This window comes from Eulemur rufifrons, chromosome 13 (assembly GCF_041146395.1).
Source record: "Eulemur rufifrons isolate Redbay chromosome 13, OSU_ERuf_1, whole genome shotgun sequence".
Taxonomy (NCBI): domain Eukaryota; kingdom Metazoa; phylum Chordata; class Mammalia; order Primates; family Lemuridae; genus Eulemur; species Eulemur rufifrons.
In genome coordinates, this window is record NC_090995.1 from 7,938,907 (window position 1) to 7,966,707 (window position 27,801).

The 27,801-nt window shown below is 33.4% G+C and overlaps 1 protein-coding gene across 2 annotated transcripts in view; it reads right to left on the reverse strand.

Annotated features, from left to right (window-relative positions):
• Window positions 1-27,801, reverse strand: part of GRID2 (glutamate ionotropic receptor delta type subunit 2) — a 1,124,557-nt gene that overhangs the window by 940,948 nt on the left and 155,808 nt on the right. The gene's annotated exons all lie outside the window — the stretch shown is intronic.

Consider the following 27,801-nt stretch of genomic DNA (forward strand, 5'->3'; position numbering starts at 1 on the left):
AGAAAAACTAAATTAATCATCCTCATGGATTTCATAAGGCAATGCAAATATAAAATGCTCCTTGAAAAAACTAAAGTATTTGATGGAGTGGATAAAACAGATACATGCTGATTGAAAAGTTAAACTTTATTAAGGCTAACAGGTATAGTCTAAGAATAAATAAAATATTTATAAGTTAATTCTTAAAGTATACACATTTTTGCTGTAAAACTTTTATAGAACTTAGCATTATCTATATTAAATTGGTTATTTATATTAAGAAATGTCATCTGCTATAGTAAAGATAAAATCTACCTTCTTATTCTCTAGACTGTTCTTCTAGCTCTTGCTACATTATTAGCAGTGTGACCTCGGGCAATTTCCTGACCTGCAAAATAGAGATTATAATGCTCTTTTGTGCTGGATTTTGAGAGGATTAGAAATAACATAGCATTGTGCTTGACATGCAGGAGCAGCGTTAGCAATATTATATTATATTACAGTTCTCCTTCTCCCTCCTGGACTCTAAGTGTTCAGGGAAGATTCATCTCTCCTTCATTTATAATGTCTGATACAAATACCTTGTGTATTTTTATCTTCAGTGTTCATATTTATAGAATAAATGAATTCCAGAAATGATGAGCCCATCACAGCACTGTTTGTTTATTCAAAATTGACAGAACATACATGCATATAATAACAATGGTGATAACACCATAGAAAAATGTAAAAAGGATAAAAATTCAATAGATACACAAGAATGATTATTATAAGAACAAAGTCAACTGGAATCTATACACACTATAAATAATTATTGCATCCTGATTATTGATATATTAATAATTTAATATTCATGTAATTGTATCATGTTCAGTGTATAACTAACTTCATCTTTTCAACACCTCTTTGAAGAAGGCTAGCAAAGCTGTCCTTTTTGAGCACATTCAAGAAAGGTTTAGGCACAATGGATTCATATTAAGGCTATATACACCAAGGCAATGGGAGAATAAGGAATATACTTAAAACTGCTATAACTTAAGTCAGTCTATAATTATTATATCATGCTGATTTTTATAAAAAGATAATGAGTATGTGTAGTTCCCAGCTACATTTTCACATATTCTTGACCTAAGGACCAAGGTCATCACATTGCTATGTCGCCTTTCTTGAACCTGATTGCAAAAAAAGGTATTACAAGGTTAAGATGAAAAAGAATACAAATACACTTCTCTTAGCACAACCATATTCTAAGAATCTTAATTTAGACGAAAAAGATATACAAAAAATCTTTCCCTCTATTTTTCTCCTATTTCACAAACCAAAAGATTTTCTTGTGTTTGGTGTTGGTTGTTCCAGGTAAATGTGGAACAAATATATGAGATTCTTTAATGATAGATTGTTATGATTGTTTTTGTCAGAAATATCTGTCTGGAACATTGCCCAATACAACCCTATATATTGATGCAAATATAGTTTCATCACTTAATTATTATGTTCATTTTTCTTCATTCTTTATTAAAAACAGTGTTTGTTTTTAGGTCTTTCTTATTAGTCATATTAAAGTTTTAAAAAATAAAATATTTTAGCATATCAATGATGTATCCCCATGTATTATTCCTCATTTTGATAAATAGTACTGGCTTCAATATGAATATGGATTGCTGTGAATTTATGGAAAAAATTAGACAGATTAGATATTATCAATTATGTCACTGAAAAATTTAGATAAGATCAATATCTTTTTCCTCACATTTGCCAAAGCATTGAAATATAAAGATTATAGTTTTCATTTTATTTTATTTTTTTATCATATTACAGCTAAAATTTTCTCTTCATTTCTTTGACTATAAAAGTGTTTCTTAAAAGGTCAAAATTTTGATTTCTCTAGAATATTCCAGGGCATTTCATAGATCATTATTTTACAATACTGATCACATCTAATAAGATTCATGTGCATTTCCTGTGCTAACTATAGCACTAAATTGCTGTGAGCCTAATCCTTCAAATCATACTCTAAATACCTTCTTATTCCTTTTAAAATATACATCTTGAACTTTGATATAAACTTTTTAAACCAAAAATACTGCTTCTCTCAAGATAGCATAAGGCCATTTGCAGGAATATTCAGATTGTCTAGTCTCCTTCTGAATAACTCTGTGTAACTCTTTATTTCACTGTGAAATATAAAAGTTTTATTTGTTGTTAAAATCCAACCCTTTGTTAGACTTTTTGTTTTAAATATCAGTTTGTGGTTAATTTCATGTAAAAGTAAAAATGAGATAAAACTATTGCTTTTATGGAATAGTCCATTATTCCTTTATTTTAATAATAAGAAAATGTAAGACTTTCTGTATGAATCAAAAAAAAATTAAGTAAAATTGACAAAATCCTCTCCTGGCAAGACATGAATATCTATCTTTGTACTAAACTGTGTTCTGGTGTATGAAAAGCACTGTATTCTTACGTACAGTTTTAATACAGAATCAGAGATTTTTCTATTCTCCAAATTAAAATAAAAAAAAAAGTCACTTAAAAACTAAGAAATCCCATTGAACAAAAATTTAGCTATTGATGAAAAAGCAGTGGGAATTCCAATTAAACTGATTTTTCTTTTTTCTTTCTTTTATATAGCAACATATTGATTTACCAAATGTGTATTTAAAATATGATGGCTAAGTTTAAGAACTTGCAGGCATTTTTTAAAAAAGTGCTTTTCTAATGCATCTATCTAAATTTCAAACTGTCATCTAAAAACACCATGTCAACAATAGAACAGAGAAACCAAGAGATACTTTTATCTCTAGGTAACTTGGACAAGCAAGGTGAATTGAAGAATAGAATACAATGAACAGTTTTTGTTTCTTCCTCAGTTGTTATTTCTCACAAAATACTTTGTATTTTTAAAATTCCAAGCTTTTATCTCTTTTCTATAGTCAAAATTGATTTCAAGTCAAGGCTCTTGTGAAGCCCGATATGGAAGGAAGTGAAAAAGAGAATACAACAGAAAGTAAATAATAGAAAACAATTACAAGGAGTTAACATTTACCAGAAACTCTTTGATATTTGAGAGACATTATCCTAATTAATTCTTACAACTACCCTAAGAGGAAAGACTGTGATTCTCACTTAACAGATAAAAAAAATAGAGAGACTACCTTACTCAAAGGTACACTGCTAGGGACTGATTTGGGACCAGGACTATGTTCTCAAAGCACAATTCCCCAAAACAAAATTTACAGATTGCAATTTTATTGGCACAGAGAGAAGTATACTATATAAAGTACAATCAAATAAAAAGCAAAAAAAAATTAAAGTGAATAAATTAGGTTTAAGATGGCAATATAATTTACCAAAGTCTTTGTCAAGTTCAGTTTTCTCCCACTAACTCCCTCCTCTAAATTTCAAACGCTTTAAAAAATATGACTTTAAATCTCTATGATTGTTTCAAGAATGAGAAAGGGGTCTTATATGACATGAGTTAATTCTATTTCTAAATAAAATAGCAAGAAAATCTCATTATCTTATATTTAATGCCAGTGACAAAATAATTATAGTCAGGCAAAAATAAACCACTTTCTAACGTACAACTAAATTTTCTCAATTTTCTTACTACTATTAGTGGCTTAACATGTAAGTAGCTAGCATGTTAGTTTACATAATTAAACATATACTAATTTATTTCATATTTCTTTTCATCTTATATTCTTGGAATAATTCAATCATTGATTAGAGATGGCCATTGTAAAACTATTCAACTAAACTATTTGTTAAATGCCTCTATGATATCCTTGAAAGTGGTTTCATTTAGTCAATTCTTTGATACAGAATTTACTACTTCCCAAAACAGGCCCTCTCTGGACACTAATAATTATTCCGAATATGTCTTTCTGTAGTACTGTAGTTGATGATACTATTATTTTCACTATTTCAATGCATTCTACACTTAAAATTTTGCCTTAGAGGGTACTTCTTGTAGATGTGTCATTATTGTTTATGAAGTACCTAGCTTTCAAGATTTTACAGTGAAATAAAAAGAGTTACACAGAGTTGTTCAGAAGACAATCTGAATATTCCTGCAAATAACCTTATACTATCTTGAGAGAAGCAGTATTTTTGGTTTAAAAAGTTTATATAAAAGTTCAAAATGTGTATTTTAAAAGGAATAAGAAGGTATTTAGACTATGATTTGAAGGATTAGACTCACAGCAATTTAGTGTTATAGTTAGCACAGGAAATGCACATGAATCTTTTTTTCTTTATTACAGCTTATTATGGAGGTTCAAAGGTTCAAATTACATACGTTGCCCATGTACCGCCTATCCCCCCGAGTCAGAGCTCCAAGCGTGTCCATTCCCCAGACAGTGAGCACTGCACTCATCATGTAGGTATACACCCATCCCCTCCTCCCAGCACCCCCCTCCCGGAGTCAGCACCGTCAAGCATGACCATTTCCCAGACGGTGCACAACTCACTCATCATGTAGGCACACACCCATCCCCTCCCCCCACCCCCCACCTCAGTCTGATATCCAATTGGTATCACTCCCAAATGTGCATTTAGGTGATGATCAGGGAAACCAATTTTCTGGTGAGTACATGTGATGCTTGTTTTTCTATTCTTGGGATACTTCACTTAATGGAATGGGTTCCAACTCTCTCTAGGAGAACCATAGAGATGTCGTATCTCTGTTATTTCTTATAGCTGAGTAATACGCCATGGTATATATTTACCACAATTTACTAATCCATTCATGAATTGATGGGCATTTGGGTTGTTTCCATATCTTTGCGATTGTGAATTGTGCTGCTATAAACATTCGGGTATAGGTGTCTTTGTCATAGAATGACCTTTGTTCCTTTGGGTAGATGCCCAATAATGGGATGAATCTTATTAGATGTGATATTCTAAAATAATGAGATACAGAAAGATGTGATGGCATTAAAAGCAGCTAATATTAAAGTATTCAGAAAAACTGGCAAATTATGATTCTTAATCAACTTTTATGCCATTATAGGTGACTCATTCATATTTTTGTGTTCTGATTATATCATACTAAACTACAATGCAGGGCAGATGTTTTTCGAAGGAATAAATAATTTTCTATTCTTAAGTCTATAAGTTCTGGAGCAGATTCTGACCACAATTACTGTATAGATACTTACTGTCACTGAAATTTGGTTGAATTATTGAAAAGGAACATCAGATATCACAGTAATTATTAAATTGGTAGCAATGACAATCATTCAATTGTTAATAATTGGCAAGACTCTTTATATGTGATATTACCAATTAGAACTTTATTTGTATATCTGTAATGTAAATAATCAAATAAGGAAACTAAAATCATGAATGCAATTATAAAACACCAGCCGGAAAGTAATCAAAATTTAAATGAACATTTGATATGAATTACCTAAGAAACACTAAATCAATATTGTCAGAAAAAGATTATACCTATCTTGAAAAAGTATTTTAATATGAATAAATACTTCTACTTCTTCGCTACTTTCCAGTCACCAATAATACATAGAAAAAAGCACCATTTTATAGTAATACATACATAGATAAAACATGTTACACTATGTAAATGTAAGAAAATTAAGCACTCATTAGCTTTAAGTCTAAAAGAAAATTGAGTAAACACTATAGGGGACCCCAATAGCACAGACAGTTGTGTTACTATCTATCTTAAGAAATAACCCCTTTTTTATCTTTGAATTGATAAAAGATAGCTCCTTGCTTTAGAATACATTTCTCAGCTGATATCACTCACATTGCTTAAAGTTCCTTTCAAAACGTTTCTCCTTATGGATACTTTCAATGACCACACCCACCATACTCTGACTTGCCTTTATTTCAGTATTTTACATTCATTAATTTACTCATTTAATGCATAATGTTGTGAACCTTCCATGTATGAAGGACCCATTCTAAGACTAGGGATGCAGTAATGGTGTGATATCTGTGAACTCACAGAGCATGCACTAACAGCTATTCATTTATAGAGCATTTACTATGTCAAGGGCTTGGTCTACATTTGAACTTCAAAACAACTTTGTTAAACAAGTTCGCTAGATACAATTTTTACCTTTCATATTTTCTGTGCAGAGCTCCAAGTCATGCTTTCTTATGAGAAGCAATAGTTAAATGTATTACCTATGTTTTTCTTCTTCCAAGCAACTAATAAGAAGACTGAGTACATTGTTCATTCATGTACATTGTTGAATTACAATATCATCTATGATATGAAAAAGAATCATCCCAGTACACTCAACTTAGAATCTGCATTTATTTATCAGAAACTGATGAAATTTGGGACACGTGAAGTTGATAAATATTTGAATCTTGGAAAGAGTTTAGAAGAATGAGAATAATTGTTAGGATTATTAAATGTGAAGTCATTCAAGTTTAGGTTCAAATTATAATCTATATCTCAAGAGCTCTTCTGAAGGATAATGAGAACCCAAAAGGTGCTGAACTCAAAATTAGCGCTTAATAAGTGCTCACAGGCAGTTATTATTATTAAACTATTAGATAAATATATATATTAAGTAACAAATTAATAAACCAATAAGAGACAGAAATAGTAAAATGATTTAATTATGGTTACATACAAGAATCATGGTGGCTTTTGCTGACAAAAGAACCAGAGGAAATAGAAAACCTATAATCTGAAGGAATTAGGTTAGACAGAACGTAGAATTTCTAACAGAGATGGAGAGAAGGTTATGAATCCATATAATCAATTGCTGAGATAAGGTATGAAATATCATTTTTATCTACTTATTAGTACAAATTTTGGGGTGGTCTTGCTCAAATTTAAAACACACATACACACACACCCCCCCCAAGTTCTTTGGAAATCAGGTTGTTTGCCAAGTTGTACATATCCCAGGAAGGTCTTTGAAAAGACTAATAGACTGTTTGCAAACACAAACCATGATCACTGCTCACTAGACAAGTACTATTTAGAGTTGCTTCCAGAACAAGCCAATTAAAATGTAATTACTCATATAATATAGCATATTTGTTCCGGGCAAATTGTAGCAGGAAGAATTATTAGGAAGTATATTTGCATAAAAAAAACTTTGAAATATAAATAATTCATCCTTTCACTCATTACAAAAAAATAGTAAAGGTGCCTTTAAAAAATATGCTTTGAATACAAGCATAGTCAAGGATTGGTGATTATAAATCCACTTTACCACTGTAATTACAGGGACACATTCAATGTAGCTTTCTTGCAACACAATGGTGTGTCTACCACAGTACTTTACTATTTTCTATGCAGACTGAAAAATCTGTTATTCCCTTTTTGAAATAAATACTTGTTAATTTAGGTGGTAAATAAGTTTATCCGATAGATAACAGTATGGATAAAAATTACTTAAACTATCTACAATAACGTGAAATAAAATTTCATGTTCATAACCAAAGTGTACCCCCCACCTCCAACATATAATGAATGCACAATGATAAATTTAATCGTCAAGATAAAAATCATAAAATAATTAAAAATAGAACATTACATTATTTAGTGAAATTGTGTACTGCAGAGTATAAAGAAAAGGAGTATAAATTCATGCTTGATTGAGCCTATTGGATATGAAGCTGAAATAAGCTTATTTATAGAAGGAAGACTGTGCATGTCTCTTTTTCACTGAGTATTCACAAATCTACTTTTCTTTCTTTTGGTAACTTGTATCCTGAATGTATTATGTTATATAAGGCATTGGCTGATAAATACATAGTAACTACTCATCTAGAGTATTCATATGGAAACAAATAGAAAAGAAACAATTTTTTCAGGTCTAATTTTGAAAATGGCATCTTAACAGCTCCTTATTATATACTTAGTCATTCTTGGGGACATTTACTAGCCATACATTTCTCTCAGACAATTTGAATTTGGGGAAAAAAGATTGGTGAGCAAGAGGCATATGAGAGAAAAAAACTGAGCAAAAAATGATTTTTGTTAAAGAAAAGAATTAAAATAGCAAAGATTTTAAAATTCCTTCCATATTCACATTATGTATTAAAATTTATATATACATAGAGGTTTGGGGAAATAACTTTAAAAAGTAAGCAAAAAAAACCTACAATTTTTATTAGAGAATATTATAAAAATCAATTTTTCTACTCCATCTTAATTCCTTCAGTGGTCCTTCTGTAAGTTGGAGTAAAAATATGAGAGAGCTATTATCAGTGTTTATAGGATATTAATTTTAATTTTACTGGATAGTTCTAGCACTATGAAATGCATATTTACATTTCTAGGGCAGTCATTTACCACTTGCTTTAATAATAACGGAGTTTAATTGATACACTTGCAACCAAATGTTCTTTTTTAGTTTGTATCTTGGTCATTTTCATATGACTATAATTGCTATACTTCTGGTCTTATATAACTTTTTGTTCCATCTAAATCCATCAGCTGTTTTGAGTGCTACCTTAGTATATAATTCATAATTGCAGTAAGAATGAGTTTTTGATATATGTTTCTGTAAGGCTGGTGGCAGGCACCCCTCCCCTCCCTAATGGAAAAAGAAGAAGCCCACGAGACCTGCTGAGACAATGCCTGCAAGGCCCAGCTAAGTTAAAGGATGACTACACCTGGATGGTTACTCCCGGTTCCTAGAGTCCACACATACCACCAGCCCCTCCTAGTTCTCAATACCTGCCCTAAAACTGCAACGGAAAATTCCTTGCTCTCCCCACCATAAATCTTCCCGCCAAAGAAAGCCCCATCAGAAGAAGCCCACTCAAACTTCTGGGCGGGGCGACTTCTCTGGTCCACTTGTGGGACCCGTGAAGCTCGCCCGGGTCCCTCTCTTGGAACTCGTTACCCTCACCTGGGAGCACTCCACTAAAGCCTCTTTACTTATCCCTTTCAACTCTGCTTAGACAACTCTTTCTCTGGTGCCAGTCAATCCAAAAAACCTTACAGTTTCCAAATTTAAAAGTAGGGAATGTATTCCCTGGAATGTCCACAATTATGAAATAAGTAATAAAGATTGTTACTTATATTATTTTAAGCCTTTTATTCATCATAGCACTTGGAGGAAGGAGAGCATTGCAGTACAAATAGAAATGTTTATTAAAAAGGTGAAATATTTTGGAATGATTGATATACCTTGGATTCTAACATCACTGGAAAAATTTTCTATTTAACTATTTAAATGTAAAAATCATCTTTTGTAATACACTGTAGAAATACACTTTAGTAGTATAAGCATCTGAGTATATCAGAATAATTATAGATGTATTTCAGGGAAAAGGATTGAGGAAATTTAGATCTTAAGAAGTTTATAATTGTTCTCTACTGTCAAAATTGGATAGTCATATTAGGTAGAGAATCCACAGTAATATCCAGGCCTAAATGAGAATATTGATCTTTAAAAGAAGAGAGAATATTTTTTCTTTATCTTGGCTCTTAAAAATAATTTAACTAAAGCCTAAACCTGTAACTTAGATTTTACTAACAATTTTCATCATGATGGGATCAGAGTATGAACTTGTTATTACATCACTTTATTGTGAATTATTTTACTCTTTCCAAAATTCAAGTAAGCTGCTTTCATTCAAATTTGATGATTTATGGTAACAATGACTTTCAATAAAAAAAAGTGTGAAAGTATTAAAATAATATTGAAAAATAAAAGCCAGTTTTGCCTTGGCATTCACCAGTAATATAAGGTTTCCATCCATAGCTTTCCTAATTACTGTTTTGACAGAAGCTTTTGGATTCATGGGGAAAAGTGCAATCTTTGTTATATTGTCATTCTGATAGTGGAAAAAAAAGAAGTCTACTTCATGTTAATTATTAGAGAACATGGAAACATTTAAATAGCTCTCATACTCTATAATTGAAGGAATTATTTCACCTGACTTCACGTGAGAAGTAGATGACTCATTAAGGATTTAAACTCAAGACTACCACACATCTTCCCCTTTGATTCTCCTAAACTGTACAGTTTCCTATGATTTACCCTTATTTTATCATCAGAAAGTATAAGAAGAACCATCAATTAGATTTTCAAAGAAAGAGTGTGGGTCAAATTTGGGTTGTATACATTCATGAGGTGAATGGATAATTCTAAACTTTGATGTATGTTACAATAACAAAATAGCAGCCAATCATTTTTGCAAGAATGTCTGCACTGCTGTTAAATATCTAAATATAAAAGGTAAGAGGATAGACTTTTTTTGAAATGCAAGCTTTACTTCTAGCTCAGCAGATGATCTTAAATCAAATGCTGGATTCTGGATTAAACTAATATATACTCTTGCTCCTAAAATAACAATCAGACTAATATAATTTGTGAAGTTACTTCAAAAAGATTTAAATAAACCATTTTTTCCTTCAAAAATGCATCCAAACAACACTAAGAATTGTATTTCCATATGAACAAATAAACATATTTATATTCTTCTAAATATAGCTTTATCAATTCAGAATAAAAACATACTTTTAAAAATTTAAATTGCATCTATTACAAACATATTATTCCTTTTTAATCTAGAGTCACCTAAATGTTCTGTTGTAATGATATATTAGTAAATCTTCAGATTATGGCCTTACCATGCTTTATCAAAGACTAAATATTTCAGTTAAGTATTTGACATTTTAGATTTATTTGCAAGAAATAGTAAATATTTTCTTCAAATATCCCAAAGAAGCAACCAAAAAGGCAACACTCTCATACTGTTTAATATTTTTCTCTTTGCTTTTAAAATAGATTCCATCTTCATATGTGGTATTCCTCTTCTCTCTTTAGACTTAACAACAAAAAATCAAGTTTAAAAAGGGGATGAACAGATTTTGTGTCCTTTTTGTGGGGGCAGGAGTGGGTAACAGGGTAGAATAGGAAAAGAAATCATTGTATATGAATCAAACACAGTTATTTTTAATGTATAAGTTACTATCTGTATATTTGTGTGCGCGCGCACCTTAGCACTTTGAAACTTAAGATTTTTCAAAATACCTCTTTTAAGGAGAAAATAATTTTATGCGTTGTTAAAAGCCAATTGATTCTGTTTTCCCTTGGGTAAAAGCTAAGAGAGAGGAAAGGTTTTATAATTTATAATATATAATTATATATCCAAATACATATATCTATTTAACTAAATGTTGAATAAACTTCCCTGAACAAGATGTCTTTTCTGGATCCCATACAGATTTATATCCAGTATTTTTTAAGGTTTCTTTTTAAGCAACAAAAACAAAATGGGAGGTATTAATTTGCCAGACCTCAAACTATACTACAAGGCCATGGTTCTTAAAACAGCCTGGTACTGGCACAAGTACAGGGACACAGACCAGTGGAACACAACAGAAAATCCAAATATAGAACCATCCTCATATAGTCACCTAATTTTTGACAAAGCAGGAAAGAATATACTCTGGGGACAAGAATCCCTATTCAATAAATGGTGCTGGGAGAATTGGTTAGCCACTTGTAGAAGACTGAAACAGGACCCACAGCTTTCACCTCTCACAAAAATCAAATCACGGTGGATAACAGACTTAAACCTTAGGCGTGATATAATCAGAATTCTAGAAGAAAATGTAGGAAAGACTCTTACAGACATTGGCCTAGGCAAAGAATTTATGAAGAAGACCCCCAAGGCAATCACAGCAGCAACAAAAATAAATGAATGGGACATGATTAAATTAAAAAGCTTCTGCACAGCCAAAGAAACAGTCACGAGAATAAACAGACCACCTACAGAATGGGAAAAAAATTTTGCATACTACACATCAGATAAAGGATGGATAACAAGAATCTATTTAGAACTCAGGAAAATCAGCAAGAAAAAATCAAGCAACCCTATCAAAAAGTGGGCAAATGACATGAATAGAAACTTCTCGAAAGAAGATATAAGAATGGCTAACAAACATATGAAAAAATGCTCAACATCCCTAATCATCAGAGAAATGCAAATCAAAACCACAATGAGATATCACTTAACCCCAGTGAGAATGGCCTTTATCAAAAAAACCCAAAACAACACATGTTGGCGTGGGTGTGGAGAGACAGGAACACTAATACACTGCTGGTGGGACTGCAAACTAGTGCAACCCCTGTGGAAAGCATTATGGAGGTATCTTAAACAGATTCAAGTAGACCTGCCATTTGACCCAGCAATCCCATTACTGGGCATATACCCAAAGGAAAAAAGGTCATTCTGCAACAAAGACACATGTACCCGAATGTTTATAGCAGCACAATTCACAATAGCAAAGATGTGGAAACAACCCAAATGCCCATCAATACATGATTGGATTAGTAAGCTGTGGTATATGTATACCATGGAATATTACTCAGCTATAAGGAATGATGAAGATACGACATCTCTATGGTTCTCCTGGAGAGAATTGGAACCCATTATATTAAGTGAAGTATCCCAAGAATGGAAAAACAAGCATCACATGTACTCACCAGAAAATTGGTTTCCCTGATCATCACCTAAATACACATCTGGGAACGACACCAATTGGATGTCAGACTGAGGTGGGGGGCGGGGGAGGGGTTGGGGGTATGCCTACACAATGAGTGCATTGCGCACCGTTTGGGAAGTGGTAACACTTGAAAGTGCTGACTCGGGAAGGGGGGGTGGGGAAGGGAGGGATATATACCTACATGATGGGTGCAATGCGCACGACCTGGGGAACAGACACGCCTGGAGCTCTGGCTTGGGGGGAAAGGTGGTACAGGAGCAACGTATGTAACCTGAAATTCTGTATCCCCCATAACAAGATGAAATTTAAAAAAAAAGAAAAAGAAAAATAGAAAGTTATAAAATCAGTATTAGGTATGATGGTGAATATTTACATAGGATGAACAAAAACGGATCATGAAGCATTACAAATTTTAAAATATCAAAATACCTTAAACATCACAAAATGTAGAAAAGTAACATTTTTTTATTAATTAGAGATTCTAAAATCACTTCTTCATATGACAACATTATTTATTAAAGACCACCTATTGTCAAATGTGAGAAAATTTTTGTTAAAATTATTTTACACATGAACAATTATAAATATAATGACTATTCTACTACTAAAAGTTTGTGCTATGCAAACAAAGGAATTTTGATTGTTTATACTTTCACATGATTATCATCAAAAAAGAGGAAAATTTATGGTACATTTATGACTATATATTTTGCTTTATTATCATATCCCTGACAGAGAGAACTTCCGTTTTGACTAGATATTCATGATAACCGAATCCTTCACTGTTGATTTTTCTAACTTGCTGTATTTCAAATTTTGCTTTTTCTCAACTTCCTGTGTACTTCTGGAGCCAGGCATCATAGGATAATTTCACAAATCATACTACAAGGCTATAGCAATTAAAACAGCATGATACTGATATAAAGGTAGAAATATAGATCAATGGAATAGAATAGATATCCTATAAATCAAACCATATAACCACAACTAACTGATTTTCAACAAAGCAAACAAAACATACACTGGGGAAAGGACACTCTATTCAACAAATGGTGCTGGGAAAATTGCAGAGCCACATGCAGAAGAATGAAACTAGACCCCTGTCTCTCATCAACCATATACAAAAATTAACTCAAGATTGATTAAAGACTTAAATGTAAGACCTGAAACCATAAAAATTATAGAAGAAAACTTAGGAAAAAATTCCTATGTGCATTGGCCTAGGCAAAGAATTTATGACTAAGACCCCAAAAGCAAATACAGCAACAACAAAAATAAATAAATAGGACTTAATTAAAAGGTTTTGCACAGCAAAGCCTGGACACTGTGGTTCATTAGGAAAAATACTCTCTCATTACCCCCTCACCATCTATATGCCTATTCTTCCACCAAAACCACAAGTTTGAACTTTGAATCTATGCTGAAAACAGGTTTCTCTATTTCTTTATTGTGGTGTGTAAGTACCCCTATCCAAATTAGTACCATTTCAACTCATGGTCTCTAAATTCAGCTTGACTCTCAACATTACAGGTTGTGATAGGCAGGATATCAGTCTTCCAAAGATGTCCTAATCCCTGGAAACTGTGAATATGTTAGGTTATGTGGCAAAGGGGAAAAAAGGTAGCAGATGGAATTGAGGTTGTTAACCAGTTGACTTTAAGATAGAGTTTCTTGGATTTTTGAGGTGGGTCCAATGTAATCACCAGGATTGTTCCAACGTGGAAGAAAGAGAAGGAAGAGTCGTTGTCAGAGTATTGAGATATGAGAAAGGCTGAACTGGCCATTATTGGCTTTACAGATACAAGGGGCAGCATGAGCCAAGGAATACAGACAGCTTCCAGATGCTAAAAAAGGCAAGGAAATGGGTTTTCCTTAAAACCTAGAGCAGAAAGAAATGCAGGCCTGCTGACACCTTAATTTTAGCTGTTGAGATCCATGTCAGCATTTTGACCTACAAAACTGTAAGGTAATAAAATTGTGTTTTTAGTGTCATTAAATTTATGATAATTTGTTAGAACAGCCAAAGAAACTAATATACCCATTAATCCTTTTCCTTCCCCAAGCGAAGGATTTACTTTCATTTTCCCATGCAGGTATTCCAAGTTTATATTCAACCCTGAATTGCCAACAAAAGCAACTGTTAGTGCTTCTTTGAGAAGTCTGTGGTTATAAGGCATAGCTTTCCTTAACTTCCTTCCTGTTAACCTACAAATTTATGTGAAGGATCATTTTTCCTCACCAACTTTTCTGATGTTAACAGCAAAGTTCTGCTTGAAGCACATCTTATCTACCATGGGACCTTGCTCCAATTCCCTTCTTTGCTATAGTCTGTCCTCCTAGTAATGTGTGATAATTGATACAATTATAGGATAATATAACTCTTCCTTTGCACCCCAACCAAAGCTACATGTAGTTCCATTTTATCCTTCTACTTCTTACTCAGACTTCTTAGAAGCATAGCCTTCTGTTTTTTACTCCCCCCCCTTGGAGCCTTTATTGTCCCCTGTCTCTTTATATTCAGCCCATCCTGCATCTTTCTATATCCACCTGCATCCCTCCACTGAACCCGCTATCACACTGATCATCAAGGGCTTCTCATTTCCAGTGCACATGTTACGTCTTTATCCTGCATAGTGAGCATGCAAATGACACTGTGGATCACATTATTTTTGAAATATTTTATTCCTTTACCACTGACTCTCCCTACTATAACTAGTCTATAATCTTTTGCACGTGTCCTTCTTCCTCTACATAAATCTTAAATAGTTGTATTTATTTAAATATCTCAGGAATATTCCATTTTTTACTCTCCATTATGTGCTACTCTATTATCATGGTTTAAACTTTAACACTAATCCAATTTTTGCCCAAATTTATATGCTCATCTTGGACCTCCCCCTGGAATTTTACTCTAGTGGTTACAACTGCCTACCTATTGCCTCCACCTGAATATGCCACATGAATGGAAATTGTCATAAATCAAAAATCAGTATCTTCCACCTAATCATGCTTTTTCTCTTTATTCTTGATTTCAGATATGCTTTTAACATTTACATTTAACAAGCCAATCAATTTAGAAAACATGGGTCTTCGCCTGCATTCAGACTCAGGCTACTCAGGACCTTACAACATCAGCTCTCCTAGTTCTCTCAGGTCTTTGAAATTGGCCTGAAGTACTACACCATTGGCTCTTGTGGGTCTCCAGCTTGCTAAATATAAATCTTGGGACTTCTCATCCTCCACAACCAGGTAAGCCAATTCCTTATAATAAATCAGTCTCTCTATCTCTCTTTTATATGCATATATATATAATTTCATATATATGAGATAATGTGATATACATATATTTTATATGTATATGTATGTCTGTGTACCATATTTGCTGTGTTTCTCTGGAGAACCCAGCCTAATTGAGTGCAAGAGCTCTTGTTCATGAGCTTAATAATATGGCCTGTGAGTGGGTATGTATGTGTGTGTGAGATCCATGTCTGTATTTGTTTCTTCATTAATTGGTTCCTTTCTATGTTAAACATAAATTTGGGTTTTCTAGAGGTATTATCTTTGGTACTTAGGTTCTTAGAACTTTGAAATACACAATACTTCATATTACTTCTAGATAGGATAATTTTTAGATATCAAGGCAAGTAAACATATAAAGCAATAATGCCATATCTCACTTGTTCCTCATAGTAACCATTAGGCAGAATTGCTCCCTTAACGAAGTTACAAGTTAAATGACTTTTTTCTTTGGTGCCTTTTAGGCAACTGCTTCTTAAATATAAGTTTGATAATCTTTTTTAAATTCATACTATCCCATGCTGACACTGAATATTATTAGACTTTAAAAAATTATATTAAAATTGTAACTGAACCAGTCTTCTGGATTTTTGTATACTCTACATTGGTCAAAAATCTGTATCAGAAAATTATCCAGTGGCAGTTATTTCATATGGATTTGATATGTGATACTTTATCGAGGGGATTTTTATTTCCAACCTGATTTCAACTGCAAGATAAAAGTTTATAATATCTTGCTTCACGAAATGGTAAAGCTTGACTGATTTTCAGAAAAATGAAAGTAACAGAAGAAACTTCTTGTAGCATTCTAATAAATGACTGCACTTTGATAAAATAAACTATTTCTTAAAGGTCAATGCCTTTCTTGTATTTATATATTTATTTTACTTTATTTTTAATTGCAGTAAGTAATATTTGGCACTTAACATCTTAACTATTTTTAAGTGTATAGTTCAATAGTGTTAAGTATAAGTATATTCACATTGTTATGCATCCAATCTCCAGAACTTTTTCATCTTACAAAACTGAAACTCTTTGCCCATTAAATAACTCCCCATTTCTCCCTTCCTCAAGCCTCTAGCAACCACCATCTTATTTTCTGTTCCTATGAATTTAACTATTTAGATACCTCATATAAGCAGAATCAGACAGTATTTATCTTTTTATCATTTCAGTTTATAAACTTCCTTAAACTTTCATCAATAATCAACTTCAGTGCCCACGCAACTGTACCATCTTGAGACTTTTCCTTACAAGGTTTAAATCTGTGCACAGCAATTGGATTTTGGTACAGAGATAATCTGAGCTTTTCTTGTCTTGGCAGGGCCAGGATTTGAATTTATAGTATACTAAGCTTCTTGAGTTAACCTGTAGCCTAAATTCTAATTTGAATAATTATCAGTCAAAGAATCCAGTGAAGGAACCAAATCTGTTCTGAAAGAAGTAACAGAGAAGGGAAAGAAAGAGATGGAGGAACAGAGGAAAAAAGAGAGAGAAAGTGTGGGAGGAGATGACACATTAATTGTGAGATTCTAGAACTGAAAGTATAGGTATGGGGAAAATATTTATTATTTGGGCACTTGATGTAAGTATTAAAAGATTATTTCTCAGTTTGGTCATAAAAATATAACTCTTTAGAAATAATTTTTAAAAATCTTGATATTATATTAGAATACAGACTTTTTTTTTTTGCCTATCTGAAAATGTTCACCTTTGATATACCTCTAACGCAGATAAAGTGACTTATAGACAGTGACACAAAATTTGACCCTCCCCATATTGGCACTAAATGACGCAAAACCAAGTGAGATACATTTGGAACATTTCCCTAAAAGCATTTTTCATATATTCCCAGAAATTCTTAAAAAATTAACATTTTAACTATGGAAAATGTTGAGGCAAAAACTACTATCTCATGTAACTGAATGATGACAGGGTCCTTTGAATAAAACCCAAGTACTACTCATTTATCGCTCAACTGTTTACGATTTTATATATATATATATATATATATATATATATATATATATATTTGTGTGTGTGTTTTATATATACATATATAAAACAAGGAAACAGAATATATGAGGCCAATATAATTGAAATAAATTTAATATTCTTGGATAACACATACACAAGTTAACAGAAGGATATCTAAAGTATAAAAAGCTTTCTAAGGCTTTTATTTCCAAAATATTGTGATATCCTCAAAGGTACAGACAATATATTTTTGTTTACCAGTCCCCAATAAATGTGACTAAAGAAAATATAAATTAATATTCTATCCTGTATCAAAAATAAATAAATGAGTGAATGAATAAAGCAAACTAAATGGCTCCAAAAAAATGGAAGGCACTAATTCCCTTCCTGTTGTGTCACTTTAAATTTGCCTTAAGGACTACCTGCTAAAGAGAAGAGGGGCACCTTGCTGAGGGATTCTGTTGCACAGTGGGGTTTGAACCTGGACCACACTACACAACGGCTTCTGACGACAGGATGAAAAGATGGGTAAGCCTAAGAAGGCATCCAATAGGTCGCAAGTTGATCCTATTATACAAACCAAAAACTCTACTATGCAAAGTAAAAAATATCTTGAAAATATGTAACTATCCCAGGCATGTTTATAACCTAAGTTCCTCTTTTTATCTCCCTGTACAATTTTTTTATTCCCATGTTATGGTGCTTACTAATCACATCCTTAAAATGAAAAAGGAGCTATGATTATATTTTTATGAATAGTAAAATCCAAAGAAAGACAGTGATTAGTGGCAGCCGGACAAAGGAAGAACAGCCTATATTCTCAGAAAAGGTAAAAAGAAGAAAGGGGACTGCAGACAGCCAGTAAGAGCTAAGAAGGGACATTCAGAATTTAAACTACAGGAAGGCTTTACCGTCACCGGCACCTGGCAATACTAGTTTCCTTGCCTGTTTGCATGGCATCTCCTCTTAGGGAAGGATATGGCTTTCTGCCACCATGATTGATGTACAGAATCACAGACGTGTCACAGCATTAAGGAGCTTCATGACTACAAAGACATGCTGCTTTAAAGTGAGCTTTAACTGAGCTTAAATATAGAGCACAGCTGTCAAACCACACAGGGCTCTCTTCCAATCTGATATCATTAAAATGATTTTTTGAACTGATTATAATTTGAAACGATAGGGATGTCGTTACTGGAGGAGATGGGTCAACTCTGGGTCAGGCTGAAAATCATTGATTGCCTACTATTAAAAATGCTTTATTTTAATGATGTTATAGCAGCAAAGTTGTTGGTTATTTTAAGTACTTGATTGTGTACTTTTTCTCAGAGTTCTAAGAATTGTTATATATAACATATGATACAACATGAATGGCAGCATAAACCAAAAGGTCAAAAGTTGTAAGAAAAATTGCATCTTATCATCAAATAAAACTTAACAAAACAAAATGTACTAGCCAGTCTTCCCCTATAAAAATCAGTTGATTCTCTGTAGCCTACATTAAACATTTTGTTCACATGATTTTCAAATAAAGTATTTCAGCTGTACAGGATATATTACAGGCCTTCTGTGACTTTTCTTTCTACATGCATTTTAGAAAACTGCAATGTTCTAGCAAAAACATACTGAACCATAGTTTAAGAAAGGCCAAATTTTGTGTCTTGGGGTCTGTATTACTCTCATACATAGGCCTGACTAAACATCAGGGTTTTTATTTCAATATATACTTTCCATGTAAAAAAAATTAATCTTTCTGACAAATGAAGTTGGAAACTTGATAACTAATGTCAGAATAATTTGCCTTTATTGAAAGTCACAAAATGTAGATAATATTGACAAAAAGAGCAGGACTCTTTTATCCTCTGTTAATCACAGGATGTACTCAAGCATTTAGAACAATGATTGATCCTTAGTAGGCATTCAGTAAATAAGTGTTGCATAAATAAAAATATTGCAATAGCTGTACCATTTGTTTGATTATATTTCTACAATACTCAAGGTAAATTTTAGGTGGACCAAATGTAAAACACTTTCAACAGTTACCTGAAGGACTCTAAGCCAGTCACATAGGATAAACTCATTATTAATAAAACCACTGGGCTTCTTTATTGGTTGGAATTCACTTATATTACAATTGCCAACATCTGAGATTATTCTGAGCTGAAATCCACCCTCTCTGTGTTAAATTAGTAAGTGAAAAAATAGATACTAAAGAGAAAATGTATAGTTATTCCACATAATGTCTTTCTACTTCTAATGCAAATAATAGATTATCTTTTATATTGTCTGTTTTAGTTGATAATTTAACTGGAAGATTAGTTTTAAGAATACAAGGTGACAGGCACTGCAGTGATCAGAATTTTTACAGACTAAGGTTAATTAGGTTTGAAGGGTGAATTCTATGTAGAAACAGGAATAAAAAATCATAAACAACACAAATTTAACATAGCTGAGCAACTTTTCCTCATTCTCACAGCGGAATTAGAACTGAAATTATAAACTGCAAATAAGTTATAATTGATGATACATAATCATATCAATATATACAAAACATAACAATATTGTATGCATTGACTATGACAAGAAGAAACTTACTGCTGTCAACTTGATACTTCTGCTTATTCAGTGCATTTGTAGAGAATCACTAATCCAAGCCACTGCTGGATGGAGGCCTGAGATATAGGGCAGTTGCCATAGCATAAGAAGAAGAAATATTTTATACACATGCCAAACCACAACCTCTAATATCAATGCTTAGAAAGAAGAGAAGCAGACAGAACAACCCCGAGCATAGCTGTAAGCATGGGGTGACTTTGTGATCAAAGGAGTCTGGCAGGCTTTGTGACTATGAGGTAAAGATTCAAACAGAGCTGGATTTTACAAATAGCAGCAGCAGTAGCCATAGAGCAAAGTACAGTTTTAACATGTGCATAATGTGGAAATGACCACTGGCCACTTCTGTCTTTTTGTCACACAGTCTGTGCAAATAGTGATTGCTATAGAAGTATCATTCTTCATAGAAAGATCTAAGATTTTAATATGACCATTCATCATTGGGAAAACCTGTGAGGTCAGCTAGGAGGCATCAGCTAGTGGTGGTAGTAATAGAAAATCCATTTAAACTTGACTGAATGTAGTAGAGTTAGATTTTCACAGCATATGAAAACAGCAGACACTTTTTTGGTTTGGTTCAAATGAAATATAAAATGTCTTAAAATCAAATAATATATGTAAATTACCTACATCAGTACCTGAGGCATAGAAGTACTAAATAATTGCTTGTTCAAACTGCCATTAATAAATTCAATAAACTTTCATTTATCTCAAATTATCATGAAGTTGCACTGTCAAGTTATAATTATACATAATGGTTGAACAAGAATGAGAATACAATAAATATGTAGAACAATAAAATAAAATAATGCTGGCTATGTGAAATTGAGGCTGTCGTGGGTAAAATAAAGCTCATCAGCTGGCCCATATAAGCAGCTTAGTAAAAGAAATAGCAAACCTGTTTGTATGTGGTTTTGTGGGGGTTTTGTTTTATTTTTAAGAGACAGGGCCTCTCTGCCCAGTCTGGAATGCAGTGACGTAATCATTGCTCACTGCATCCTTGAACTCTTGGGCTGAAGCAATCCTTCCACCTCAGCCTCCTGAGTAGACAGGGTTACAAGCACATGCCACCATGCCCAGCTACTTTTTAAAAAACATTTTTTGGAGATGGGGTCTTGCTGGTCTCAAACTGGTCTCAAACTCCTGGCTTGGCCTACCCAAAGTGCTGGGATTGCAGGCATAAGCTACTGCACTGGACCTCTGTTTATGTGTTTCAATTCAAAGTGATGAAATGGAAAGAGAGTTTAAGTACCTGAAATCACCTCTGAAGTTCTTACTGTTCAATTCTTCTTCAAAATTCTGAAGAAATTAATATTCAAGTTCTTAATCATGCTCTTCTTTCTAATTAGTGGCTCACATAATACATTAAATTTACATAAAATATATTTCAAAAAATTTTCCCTCTGTAGGTCTTTATCAGTCATTCATCCATTTATTCACACATTGATTCATTCAATAAATCTTTCTGCACACCTATCATAGTACCAGACACGATACAAAGAAGCAGGGACACAGCACTGAGTGAAAGCAGGCAGGACGCCTACCAACAGGATGCTGACAGCTTTGTAGCTGAGGCACATATTAGTCAAATTATCATGCAGAAAATATAAAATTATAGTAGTAACAAGTACTAGGAAAGAGTTCTACATTGTGTTATGACACTGTATAATAGATAAGAGGGAGCAGTATTAGGGTGCACTCAAAAAAGGCTTTCTTGTGAAATTAATGATTAATCTCGAGGTAAAGAGAAAGAGTTCTTTCTGATTAAAAGTGGCCCTGTGTGCAAAGACTTTGGAATAAGGACATGCAATTCTCCAGGTACTCAAACTTTCTCCTATCAGTGTGGATAGATTTCCCAGATTTAAGCAGAGCATGATATGTAGCAGGGACAGAAGCTTGGCTAAATTTTTTCCTTTTCTGGTCAACCTCTTTGTCCTGAATAATTTCAAGATGCCAGAATTCTGTGATGAACTGTGTTCCTTTGTATTAAATAATAATGTTGCAAAGTCTAACTGATGACCTTGGTAAGAAAGGGGCACTAGGCTAATTAAGAAAGAGTCAGCTTTTAGTGACAAATATCACAACAATTAGCAATGATATCTATTTATACATACATATACAGTACAGTACAGTGTAGGAAGGTTGTCATTTCTATAAAAATCCTGCAAATGTTCTGTTTATACTCTCTGCTAGAGTTTGCTCTAGGAGTCATTCGATGTGTTAATCCTCTACTTATGTTTTACAATATATTCACAAATTTGTGTCCAGTCAGTGTGTGAGTCATCTCAAAGTAGGTTAAAACTTTAAGACTCAAATACAGCATACATTTATACATCATCAAATGTAAGATGATAATTTCTCAAAAATATTACAGCCAATTCAAACAAAAACGAGGCTGAGCAACAATAAAATAAATACACGTTAATATTGTCAAGGTAAATCTTTATTTGTTATGCAATTCAAACTATTCCTAGTCTTATTTATAATAGGATAAGAATTGCTAGTTGAGTTGTAAACTAAAATAGCTGTTAAGATAGGTTCTGAAGAGAAAAGGAATTAAGTTTTAGGCATCTTAGTGATCTGACAGAACTTTGAAAGCATGAAGAGGATGCTTTGTTATCAAGCATAACATATAACTCTACCTACCTAGGACCCCAAAGTATTTGTTGACTCATTAAGGCTCATGCTATTTTTTATTTTCCCCCTAAATGATATCTGGAGCTATTTGTTGGACATTGTGACAAATGTTAAATAATTTATCTCTTTTCGATATTCTGTACTGGCCAAGAAAAATACAGAAAGCTCATAAACTTTTTAGAATTTCTTTTATCTTAAAAATAATAGTGTATATCCAAAAGAATTGGAAGCAGGGACTTGAATATTTATTTGTACAACCATATTCACAGCAGCATTATTCCTAATGGCCAAAAGGTGAAAGCTCTTATATGTCATCCAGACCTTCAAGATATGATGCTACATGAAAAAAGGTAGTCACAACAGGACAAATACTGTATGATTCTAGGTGTCTCCTATAAGACACAGAGAGTAGAATGGTGTTTTTCGAAGACAAATTCTTAGACATAGAAAGTGGAACAGTGGTTTTCAGGAGCTGAAGAGAGGTGAGAATGAAGTATTATATTTAATGGGCACAGAGTTTCAGTTTTGGAAGTTGAAAAAACTCTAGAGAAGGATGGTAGTGATGGCTACACACAAATGTCAATGTACTTAATACTACTCTACACTTAAAAAGCATTAAAATAGCAAATTTTGTGTTATATGTATTTTACTACAATACAAAAAAACTTCTCTTGACTCCATAAGCTCCTCCAGCTCCATTTTTCTTCTGTATAGCAAAACTTTCCAATGGTTTACTTGTTTTTACTATTTCTTTCCTCTCATTCTCTCTTGAACCTACTCATTCAATCAGATTTTTTAATCCTAATACTTTACCAAAACGTTTTTTCTCAGCTACTGAATGCAAAGATGATTTCTGTGTTCATCATACTTGAAATGTCATTGGTGACTACACATCCAGTTTCCTTAGAACAGTATTAGTTTGTGTCTATCGTTCAGATGTGGCCAATAGTCCCCTTTCATTTTCAGAAGTGTACCATATGAGATGATAAATCTTATATTGAGCCAAAACTTCAGTTTTCTATATTGCTTACTTCCTCCTCCTTTAAATATTTTATTTACTTGACTTCCAAGACACCACAATCCTGGTTTTTGTCTTAGAAACAGCACACTTCCTAGCTGGTTCTTCCTTATTTCCACTACTTTTTAATTGACATATTGTAATTGTGCATATTTATAGGGTAAAATTTGATGGTTCGATACATGTAAGTTGTATAATGGTCACATCAGCGTAGGTAGGGTATCCATAACCTCATGTATTTATCATTTCCTTTAATGAGAACATTCAAAAGCCTCCTCCTCTCTAGCTATTTTGTAATATACAGTAACTTACTCCTAACCACAGTCACCCTGCTGTGCAATGGAACACCAGAACTTGTTCCTCTTATCTAATTGTAACTTTGCACCTGTTGATTACCCTCTACTCTTCCTTCCCTTCCCACTCCCTTCAACCCCACTATTTCTTAAGGTTAAACTGTTCCAGAGTTTGTTTCTATCAAATCTTGACCCAATCTTTTGACTTGAAATACAGCTATAGTTTGGTTACTCCCAAATTCATAACTCCATTTTGGACAGCTCTCAGCCTGCACTGAGTATTGCAGGCTCATGTGGACAAATCCTCCTTGCTGTCTACAATCAGCTGTCTAATGGATATCTCAAATTCAATAGGTCTAATTTTGAACTCCTTGCCATTCTCATTGCCTTATTCATCTCAGGAAAGGACAAATCCGTTTTTCTAGTTGTTCAGGTCCAAAACCTTATATGCATTTCTTTCTCTTGTTTCCCTAGTCCAACATATCAACAAATTCTATAGATTCTAAACTCAAACTACATCCATAGTCCAACCATAGTTCCCAAAATTCTCTGTTACCACACCCTGGACTGAGTGCCCACCATTTCAGTTTATTGTAGTAGCTATTTTACTTATTTCAGTCGCCAACCCTGTCCACCCAATACAGTCTCTTAACATAGCAGCCAGAGAGAACCTGTTAAAGTATATGTCATAATATGCCATTACCCTGCTAAAAACCTCTTGTTGCCTCCCTATTCTTCTTAGATAGAGTAAATGTCATAATCCTTACAATAGCCAACATAGCTTTAAAAAATCTAGCCTTCCTTTAACTCTTAGAATTCATCTTCTACCACACTGTCTCTTCCAGTCTGATCTGGCCACACTCGCCTTTTGCTGTTCCTAGAACATGCCAAGCATACTGCTATCTTAGGATTTCTGTGCATGCTGTCTCCTTGGACCAAAATAATCTTTACCCAAATACCTAATTGGTTCAATGCCTCATTTCTTTCAGATCTGAACCCAAGAAATGCCTTTTTAAGCCACTCTATATGAATTTCCAATGCCCCCCACCCCCCACCCCAGCCTCAATCATCTTTTCCTACTTACCTTTTCTGCAATACATCACAACCTAATAACACTATATATTTTAATTATTCAGTTTGTCGTATAAATGATCTCACTAGACTATAAAGTCATGGTTTCCATAAGAGCAAGTATTTCTGTCTCTTTTTATTCATGAATGTATCTTATTGCCTCAGTGCACTTAGCAGGCACTCAATAGCATACGTTGAGTGAATGTAGGCAGGGGAATTATAAAAATGAGAATAGTGCCAATAGTTGTTGTTGGTTAAGAACCAGGGATGATCATTTTGTATTCAATGCCTATTTTTTCTAAGCACTATACTAAAGATACAAAAAATAATAATCCAAGGGCCATGCTTTCATTGTATTAATATTCTATTGGAGATACAGACAAGTAAACTAATGGTTATGTTTTTCTCCAAGTTAGTACATTTTCATATAGCATCACCATTTATACTACTGCCCTTGTCCAAAATTTAGCAATTATTCTTGATACCTTTTTTATGTTCAACCCCAAATCCTATCGATCAGTTATTTCTATTTATTACATCTTCAAAATATGTCCTAAAACTAACCATTTCCTATCACCTCTACAGCTAGTATCATGTACAAACCACAGTTATTTTAACTGAGGATTTTAATGGCCTCTTAACTTTTCTCTCAGCTTAAACTCTTTCCACTCTCAAGCAGCCAGAGAAGCCTTTAAAAATTGAATGTCTGTTACTCCCTACTCAAAATCTTCCAAAACTCTCCCATTGTGCCTGGAATGAAACCCAACCTCTTTACTCAGATCTACAATACCCAACTCTCTCATATCATCTTCTGCAGTGTTTATCTTCGTCCCCCCTCTCTGGGATACCCTGTTCCTACAGTTCCTATAATGTCAATATAGTGAAAACATTCCTCCCCTGGGACTGTTATGATTGTTCTTCGTCAGCCTCTTATCCTAGATTTTTGCCCCTTTATACTATGCAAGTCTCAACTGAATGCCACTAGGTAAGGGCTTCCATGACCTCCCTTCCGAAAATCACCCTTAGCTATGTCAGTCTGCAGCATGCACCATTTCTTGATTTACTTCATAGCACTTATCATTGTGTAATATTAGGTTATTCATTTATTCCCTTATTCCCTCTAGGATGTAAGTGTAATATCAGAGACTTTAAGTATTTACTGCTATACCCTAAGAACTGGAATTGTCAGTGGTGTGTAGAAGGTATTCAACAAATATTAGTTGATTGAATAAATGAATGAAATGCAGTAAGTGCTATTATAGAAGCATTTATTCAATAACAGTTACCAAATGCCTACTATGTACCAGACACTTTTTCAGAGACTGTGTTTCTAGGAGAAATAAAACATAAATACTCTCCTTAGGAAAAACATAGTGTATTTTGAGTGTCATACACATAAGGAAGTGCAAATAAAGCAGGATGGCCTAAAAATGCTACTAAAATTAATAAAAAATACTTCTGTCTGAGACAGTTGGGAATAACTGACAAAAAAAAGTGGACTTTTGTATTATGCTGTGAAGGAATTCACAATGCAGGAAAGCCGTGGAAGGGTATCCCACATAATAGAAGCTACACAGTCGAAGGTATGGGCAATTGAATAGGCTTCTTGGAAGCATTGCACTAATGCTCTGTGAATAGGCCACATATAAGGATAAGTTGAAGAGGGACTTCAGATGAAGTTTGAAATGTGGGAATCACATTTCAAAAGTGTTATATGTTGTTTGCCAGGAAGTAACCTAGACAAGAAGCACTGTTATGAAGCTACTTCATCAGGTAAAAGAGAGAGGAAAAAAAAAAAAAGAAACTTAATCACTGCTATGGTTGATAAAAATAAGGACAATATTGAAAGCTCTTATAGAAGTAGATCCTAAAAAAAAAAAAAAAAAGACTCAGAGATTAACTACATTTAGGGCATGAAACATAGAGAAAGGAAGATGATTCTATGGTTTCCATATTCAGGACCAAGTAAAGAGTGATGCTCTTCACAAAAAATAAAAATAAATTATAAGTGGAAGAGTACATTTAGTAGCATTAGATTAGGCAGTGAGAAATAACATAATTTTTTATTTTAGATGTCTCCAGTTTGAGATTTTTTCAGGACATCCAGGTGGTGTATCTGAGAGGGAGCTAGAGATATGCTCTGTAGTTTCAGAGAAAGATCCATGCAGGAAATATATGACACTCTTCAAAGAAGGCTCAAGTGAAATAATGCATGCAAAGCTACCCAAAATGCTAACTTCACTTGATTCTGAGAGAGCAGAATCATCAAAATGCTGGGAGTAGAAGTAAGCCAGATTATAATAGATTAACACATGAATTGACAGTGAAGAAACAAAGATGGTGAAAGTAGACTACTCTTTTAAGGAAATTTGCAATGATATTAGGGAGGGAAACTGCCAATAGCCTGAGTAGGAGGCAGGGATGAGAAAGTATTGGAGGAAAAAATAAAACAT